The 9,365-nt window shown below is 36.1% G+C and overlaps 1 long non-coding RNA gene across 1 annotated transcript; it reads left to right on the forward strand.

Moving 5' to 3' along the window:
* Positions 1-1,164: 1,164 nt before the first annotated feature.
* Positions 1,165-8,798, forward strand: LOC115774907 (uncharacterized). The gene is made up of 6 exons (XR_004019226.1): positions 1,165-1,248; positions 4,919-5,043; positions 5,328-5,509; positions 5,932-5,986; positions 6,469-6,616; positions 8,261-8,798. It is a non-coding gene; the product is annotated as an uncharacterized LOC115774907 (long non-coding RNA).
* Positions 8,799-9,365: the final 567 nt, after the last annotated feature.

The raw sequence follows: 9,365 nt of genomic DNA on the forward strand, positions 1-9,365 counted from the left end.
TTTATTCATTTATTTATCATCATTATTAGATTTGAAATCTGAGTCTGATTAGTGGCTTTAAAAGATGCAGTTTGATTTTTATCAGGTTATTCTGACATGAGATTAACACAGCTTCTGTCATGGCTCAGCCAGTTAAGGACTCCAAAACGCGGACTTGAAGACCAAGGATAACAGGTTTATTTACAACACAATACTGAGGATAAATCAGCAGGATTTCCATAGGAAGGTTTGCAGCGGTTATGGATTTCCACAGACTGACAGGGTCCAAAAGCTCCCAAACAAACAGACTTCAGCTGAGCCTCTCACCACTCCTCACTCAGGGACGCAGGTGAGGTCTGTGTGGAGAGAAACATACAGGTGAACAGATGTACTGTGAAGGTAAGTGGGGAAACAGGGAATGAACCAAGATCACTAACATGCATACTAGACAATCCAGCTTCAACTGATGGCCATAGCTCTGCATAAATACCGGCTAGATGAGCAGATCATCAACAGGTGTGCTGCAGCGGCCAAGCGGCGACTCAGAAGGACACACACACACACACACACACACACACACACACACACACTGAGGAGAGACAGAGTCACAGGCGTCTGGAAGGCCGACTGTGACAGCTTCATTTATAAGCTGAATATCTATTTTAATGGATGAAGGTTATCATTGTTAAATATATCAATAATATACTGTATACATTCAATTGTACCACTTGGCTCTATCGTGGACACTTTTGGCCAATTAAAACACATTAAAACTACATTTTTTAAAATTCGTTGTTACATTCAACATAAAATCACACATTTTGGGCACAACTGCCAAACTCAAGACATGGACTTTGTTATTTTTAACAGTTTCTACCAGATTTATCAATTTTTGGCCAAGCAGGCAATTTTATGTAATATTCTTACTTTCCAATGGGGGCATATGATGGCTTACTGCACTCCAGTGGAGCAAATAAATCACAAAATTTTGACAAAGGTGTGATGTCACATCAGCTTATGCTCCAGAGTTTGATTCACACAATTACCTATTAAAAATATACACTGTAAAAAAAATCCGTGAAAATACAGTACAATTTACTGTTTTTAAATGACGGAATTGTCCGTATTTATTTTTCACAGGCCTTTTTCCGTATTTTTTAAATCACGCATTGCATTCTGGGAAATCGACAAGAAGCGGGAACATTTAAGACACAAAGCAGCCATCTTCTTCGACATTCAGAGTCGGATGTAATTTTGCACGCTTTTCAGGTAAATATCATTTTAATTAAAAAATGACTATCTTAAAATGTTTTATTACAAATGCGCTATGTTGAAAACATTATTTTGTTGTAAGAATGGCCAGCCCGCGTCTGCCATTACCGAGAACAAAATTATAATTTGCAGAGTAATGTGGTGACTTAAGTCTAACATTATTTGTACTTCATTTTTAAAGTTTGTTAGGTGTGGCTGTGTAATCGTCAGCTTTTATTTGACAAGGACTGGTATAAAGAAATGCTAACGGCAGATGTCTGTTTCCCCATATCTAATAGTCTACACCTTTGCTAAATACATGTCTGCCAGCTAATGAACTAGCGAGTATTATCAAGATATTTGGCCCGTAGCGGATTCCCATTTCTGACGATTTCACAGAAGAGTCAGAAGGAGCCTGTGACTTAAACTAAGTTTTTCTGTCTGCTAGTTACGTTCAACAATTGCATTTAGATTCGACTCTTTATTGCTAATCCCACTTTTATCGTCAGGCATACACGATCGTTTGACAGAGTTTGGTAAACTCTTGTAATGCAAATATAATATCTGTATTTTGTGTTTTGTAACTCACTTTAGCTAATGTTGTAGTACAGAGTTGACCACTGCATTTCTGATTCTTATATATTTTATTCAAGGGATTACAAATGCTAACGTTAGCTTTGTTGACCAGCCATTCTGTAAAGGACTGCCTGCCTGGTGTGGAATGGTTTGTTTTAAACATGTACGAAAATGCGCATTCTTCGTGTCACTGTTTTAGGGTACTGTCAGAAAAAACTTTCAGCCCACGTGTGTGTTGGGAAGTGGGGGCTAATTAGTGCCAGTTTGCTAATTCAGGGACGGTGAACAGTTAGATAATATGCATGTAATATTCTGTGATAATGGTTGGTCCTACGGGTCATTGAATGCACCTGAATCTGATGGGACCACGTGACTTGATGCCGTATTGTGGCTTCCTCTAGTCTGTGTTACGATCATAGACGTATATGTCTGTGGTTACGATCCTCTGAAAGTAAAGCTGATCGCTATTTTGCCCCGCAAAATATAGTGTAAACAGGACCATTGGGAGATGGTGTTTGCACATTGTCCGCGTTTAGTTTGAAACTAATCAAATTAATCTAATCAAATTGTTGCAGACCTAACTGACTTACTACTTTTGTTAATAAAACAGTTTCTTTAGTATGTGTGCTGTTTAACTTGGTTTGGCAATTATATATATATATATATATATATATATATATATATATATATATATATATATATATATATATATATTAGGGGTGGGACTTTAACGCGTTAATTTCGATTAATTAATTATGGGGAAATTAACGCGTTAAAAATTTTAACGCATTTTAATCGCACTTTGCACCGTGGAACGTTTCTCAGTGCGCGAGTTCCCGGCATACAGATTATATCGACGCACAATGTCCAAATTAGGGGCCGCATCCTGCGAAGGACCCGGCTCACGTCTTTCGCATCCCACGAACACCACAAAGGCCGGAAGTGAGCGGCTCGCCTTCATATCAGCGTCACCTGCCGTCACCTCTGCGTAGCTCATGTCGCCTAGCAACCGTGAGTGCGAAGCACAGCTGTGTAAAAGCAGCTGGTTCAACTGAGAACGAACTTTTTCTCCTTTTTGTGGTTTAATTTTAAGTCTTTATTCAAAATAAGCTGTTAAAACAAGCATAACACATTTCAACATCAAGGAATACAGCTGAGAGAATGATTAATTTCCAACTATAACAAGTGAGACATTAATGTTGAATAAAACTATCCAGTTATGATGCTTAACTTTAGTTTCAGGTGTTTGCTTATCACAGGAGCACTTCCACCCTTCATTGGTCTGTGTAGTAGACTGGTGGGAAAATAAACAAAATTTTGAAGTTTAAGCTTATGTATATTGTAGGGTTTAATCCCGGGATCCGGGATTCCCGGGAAATGCGATCAGAACCATTTCCCGGGAAACGTTAGACGGGAAACCGGGAAAAAAGTCGCGCGCGTTGATTTGACTTTCAGAAAGAAAAGAAAGCTTCAGAATGTTAAATTTAAGGAAATATTGAGAGAAGGGTTCGTTTAATGCGAAAAGCATTATGCTTCATTTCAGGCACGTTCAGCCTCTGTTTAAGGCTTCAGCCTTCATCTCAAGCGTTTTAATAGAGGTATTACACAGTTGTACTTTTTTCCTCTTTAATTTGTTGAAATCGTAGGCAATGTGTTTACCCTAAGGTATTTTGTATTATATAATTTAATATAATTATTATATATTGTTATATTGCATTATATAGCCTATAAAATATGCCTGCCCTGAACAATAAAGAAATATCTGTTTAACTTCGAGTGTTTCTTTTCCTCGTTTGCAGCCGCTTACTAACAATCATGAATTAGGATGCGGGCCTAATGTGTGAAGAAATTATCATGAAATAGATTGCTTTAACATATTTCGCTTTTAAAATGGAGTTGAGTAAAATGTATATTTTTTAGGCTATAAGGATTGGCCAGTTTTTCAAAAGACGATTCACAGCGAACCTACTTTAACCCTCAGACACGGTGTTATAAATTTGCTGTTGCCAGAATGGCAATGACCAAGTCGTAGTGCATTACTCAAGGCCCTGTGTTATGCCATATTATAGTGTAGTACGGTAGTTAACTTTTCAATGACTATTACAGCGTTCCACTGGTGGAGATATAGCGCAACAGATGTCGCCACGACAGCGTGGCTGAGCCTTTATCAATGCTGTGGAGATGAACCGTATTGTTTTGCACCAGCAGTTGTAAAATATCTTGGTATAATTCCATGTACAATGGAGGAATATTCGAATTATATTTGTTAAGGGAGTGTTGAGGAACGATACAACACCGCATAGCTCGAGCACTCGAATGTCCAGATGTAGGTTTTATTGCGTTAATCAAGCCGACGTTACCCCCTACTGGGCATAACAGGACATAGCTGGAAAGCTACCTCTACAATATCACAATAGGTTAAGGCCGACACAGGCTACAGAAGGCCTAATTAAAATAAAAAAATAAATAAACTTTTTGATTCATGTCATTTTCGGGAAAAATATTAAACCCTAGTATGTTGATTTATTCATCAACTAAACTTAAATTAATATTTTTCATGTCAAACATTGAAATGCGATTAAAATGCGATTAATTTCGATTAATTAATTACAAAGCTTGTAATTAATTCGATTAATTTTTTTAATCGAGTCCCACCCCATATATATATATATATATATATATATATATATATATATATATATATATATATATATATATATATATATATATATATATATATATATATATGAGAGAGATCCATCCATTGAAAGTTTACCTGATATTTCTGTATGTACAGCAGATATATTTGTCTTTAAAACAATGTTAGTGGGTTTCTGTAGTGCTTAGCAGGTCATTTAACGTATGTGGCATATTCTTGAAGACACATAAGTGAGCTGTTGTGATTACATATATGAAGTAAAGTTCGGTTTGCTTCTGTATCATAGTTAAATATTTTCAGCAGCATTGGTACTGCAGATATAGCTTACTCTTCATGTGAGCCATACCTTTGAGGGTGTGGTTGGCCAGCTCAGGCGTGGGTGAGAGGGAGGAGAACGTGAACCATTTGAATCCAGTAAATTATCTTTCAGCAGCTTTTATTCTTTTTTTATAGGATGGCTCTGATGTGTGGAGCAAGAGTCTTAAATGCTTTCTGCAACGGAGAACAAGAGGAACTATGGAACGTGGTCATTTGAGCTTCCTTGCACTTAAAACTTTACCATCATTGTGAGCTCTGGTGTAAGTGAAAGAGGGGGGAGGAATCACTAACAATGCTTATCATAATTTGATTAAGAATTTTTTGTTATAGTAAATTGGGAATGATCACACTTTGCTGTTACTGTCTGCTTGGTTGCTGCCTTAGCTCTCCCACTAGCTTCTACTGAAATGTGGCAAGGTTAACTCAGAACAGGGCTGAATTAAATGGATCAGAACATAGATTGACTGATCTGATCCAGTTTTTGTGTCACAGTCCTTAGGAAATTATGTTGACTTGCAATGTGTCCACCTTTCTGATCACACAGAGAAGCTCCTTGGCTTTCTAGTTCAAACAAGGCTATCAGATGAACTGACAAGAAAAGAAAAGGCCATCAAGGAATTTCTTGACTTAAAAGGAATCGAGATGCATGAAAGGCCATTACCACTGGTTGCTGGGATTGCAAAATTCTTCAAGAAAAACCCTGACCATCTTTTGTACCAAAATGAGGTGGGTTTAAATTTTCTTTCTTTCTTTTAATTTTATTTCTGAGAATAAAATGTCTTGTTTTTTGTTTTTGTTTTGTTTTGTTTTTTGTTGGTCTGGTTTAGTTTACTCAAGTGTAAGATACACTTTTGAATGTAATGGCCAAAATACCTTAAACTTAATGCAAAATTATGCTTACCTCCCAAATGCCCATTTTGAGGCATGAAAAAAACTTTCAACACCTTTGTTCTAAAATGACATGACACATGGTAGGAAACAAAGGGGAAAAGATTATTTGCTACTTAGTAAAATTATTTTACACTCCTTGCTGTTTTTTAAACTTGATCTTTCAGCATCTCTGAATTGTTGACTAATTGGAGGAGCCTGGCAGTAAAGAAATCTATAGAACATTCATTGTGTTTCTTTGTTTTATTTTACAACAACAGATTTCCAGAAGTCCTGGAGTGAGCATCCCGTGCACCCCCTGGATACTTGTCATGGGTTTGTAGCCTATATTACTCTTTGCCAACTGCCATAGCAGGAAAAATTAATGTCCAATTTTAGCCGACTAAACGGGGGGGGGATGACTAAGGGATGATTCTAAAATTAAGACACTTACACCTTACTATTTACTTACTCACTTACTTACCTTACACCTTACTCAAAATAATAAACGAAGCAATTACAATCGGGCCCTAAATATATAATATATAATATTAGACCTAGTAAAAATATCAGGCCATGATTAACACGGTTGTCTTTATTTTCTTTTTTTTAATTTTTTTTTTTTTTTTTTTTTTTTTTTTAGAGCAAACTCAGGGTTGCACCTCCATCTGGTGGCAGATGGCTGCATAACATTTAGCACAGCCCTGAATGGCACTGGGTGTTTGTCAAAATCTTAACAATTAATAAATAAGTAAACAACATACTGCATTTGGACATGACAATTATCTTTTGTGATACTGGTGTTTTTATGATTTAAGGAGACCAACGATTCAAGATAGCGGTCGATCAAGAAATTGTAAATGACCACATCAGTTCCCCCATCGTGGCCTATGCTTTTGCTTTATTTTATGTCTTGAACATAAAATACCCGAAGGGGATGTCACTCACTCTGGAATTCATCCAAAGGTAGGCACTTAAAATTTTGATGTTAAATGGAGGATTGTGATGTATTAATTTTTTCATACCTTTGAGACATTTCACTGGTGGCACCATATATGACACTGCAAGGCTGGCAGGTCCACAACTGACTCTTTGTTCTCTGAACTAATAAGAGCAGGCTCACACTAAGCACATCTGACAGACATTAAAGAGTCTCTAGACATCGTGGCAGATTTTTTTTTTCCCCTACATTGTAAATTAATACTAAATTCATCCAAGCTATAAATAAATGCATATAGACTTCTTTTGTAAACAAAGTGTTAAACAAAGCAGAATATGTTTTAGATTTTTAGATTCTTTGAAGTAGGCACCTCGTGCTAAGATGACAGCTTCGCACATCTTGGCATTTTTCTCAGTCAGCATTATGAGGTAGTCACCTGGAATGGCTTTCAGTTAACAGCTCACACCTCAAGAGTTAATTTCTTGGCTACCATAGCATTTTACAGTGACATGCCATCCTATCTGATTTGCCTCCACAATTACCTGATCTAAACCCCCCTGAGATGGTTTGGGATGAATTGGACCACAGATTGAAGGTAAAGCAGCCAATAAGTGCTCAGCACCTCTGAGAACTCCTTCAAGACTATTGGATGCCACGAGTGTGCAAAGCTATAATCAAAGCAAAAGGTTACTACTTTGAAGAATCTAAACTCTAAAACATATTTTGGTTTGTTTAACACTTTGAAGTTTACTGCGTGATTCCTTATGTGTTCCTTCATAGTCTGGATGAGTTCAATATTAATTCACAATGTAGAAAAAAACACTGAATGAGAATGTGTGTTCAAACTTTTGACTGTTACTGTATAACTTGAACTTTTATGCTGTGATAACAGAGTGGATCAAGGTGCTTAGAATTTCTCTTTGCTTTCCTCCTGTTTTGTGAGATAAATATTACTGAACACACTGGCACCTTTTTTTTTTTTTTTTTTTTTTTTTTTTTTTTTTAATTCTTCAGTCCACTGGGTTAAAATGGAGGCTCTGCCTCTTATTCACTCATCATGGTAATGCGTGGTATTGGAGCTCTATTGCTGGTGGCTTTCTTTATCTACTCACATGCCTTTATCTCAAGGTGAACACAGTCTGAGTTGATTGAACTTTCTCTCATCTGCCTTTTATAGCAAATTCAGTTAATAAACTCAGGCTATTTTTTAACTCAGTTTGTTGAACTTGTTTCCTGGAATTGGGCAGGAGATGCATGAGTTCAGGTCTAGCATTTCCAATTTGGCTTAGCTTTATTTTGTATTTTTAACAATATATCAGTTTACCAGTATTGCAGTTAAAAAACAAAACCATGCATGCGCGCACATAGGTCTCTCTTGCAAACGAGACACTGAGTCTCAGTAGGACTACCTGTATAAATAAAGGTTAAATAAAAAAAAAAATAAATAACAAAAGTGCACCAAATGTGGAAGACCTTTGAATTGCATGTATGTCAATGTGGAGCACTTTGGTGGGATCTTCCCTTTTATCTTAATGAATAATTCCCAAATATACTCCCAAGTCTCTAGATCACTTTTGATATATTTGTTTTCCTTCAGTCTCATCTCATTCTACACATTACTCTGTAGTTGTCATTCACTTGTTTAACAAAAAATATTAAATATTCCACAGAGTTTTCCTGGGAATAAATCCTGAACGAGGGTCAAAGGCTGAGATGAAAGGGAAAAAGCAGCCACACATTCCACCAAGACTGCTCAAGTTCCTGACTGAACTCAACAACTTTGAAAATCCCTGGAAAATTTGAAATGAAACTGGATATCAAAATGGAACTCTTTGGGCTGCTTTTAGTAGCTTCTTCAAATGGACAAAGGTTCACTTACATACACATGGACAGCTTCCCTGCGCTTTTCCTTTAAAACTCCAGTTTTATCAATAGCAAGCATGACTATTTGGACAACTTTTTTACATAGAGTACAAAATGGAATCCAGTAATTTTGCAGAAGCATGCCAATTGATATTGTGAAATGCCACAGTTTGCATTTAGGTCAAACAAAAAGATCTTTGTTCTTAGCAAGAAATGTTCATAATGAAAAATACTGTAGCATTTGTATTGCAGCTTTGGTTTAGTGCTGCCAGAAAACACTTTTTTTTTTTTTTTTTAAGTTTTTGCTTGAAGTTTAAAGGGTTGTTTCCATTTTCTATTTTGTATGTGTGGTGGTTAACATTTTAGAAAGTAGCACTTTAATGTTGATTTGTTCATTGTTGCAAATGAATTAACATTTCAAATGTTTGTTAATCTGTTTAAAGAAGTCACTGATTGGACTTTTATCAGTAGCAGGGCCTTGATCACAGTAGATTTTATGCAGTTTACAGAAATAATTTCCCATTTCAGTTATTTATTCATGTTACTGGGGAAGAAAGAAATAACAATGCATAATGGTGCAGGTTCAGTTAACAGAATTTTCAGTTGTAAAGACATTTTCAGAACATTTAGCAAATTGCCAGTTAAGGTTAGAGAATATCTGTAAATTTACTGAATGATTTGTGGTGGAATTAACAGAAGTGTCCATAAAATGGTACAGAAAATGTACTGTAAATTTACAGAATTATCCATATTGAATTAACAGAAATGTCTGTGAGTGGTACGGAAAAGGTACTGTAAATTTACGGAATTATCAGTATTAAATTAACAGAAATATCCGTGAATGATATGGAAAAGGTACTGTAAATTTACGGAATTATCTGTATTAAATTAACAGAAATATCCGTGAATGAT

Source organism: Archocentrus centrarchus, chromosome 24 (genome assembly GCF_007364275.1).
Source record: "Archocentrus centrarchus isolate MPI-CPG fArcCen1 chromosome 24, fArcCen1, whole genome shotgun sequence".
NCBI classification, from domain to species: domain Eukaryota; kingdom Metazoa; phylum Chordata; class Actinopteri; order Cichliformes; family Cichlidae; genus Archocentrus; species Archocentrus centrarchus.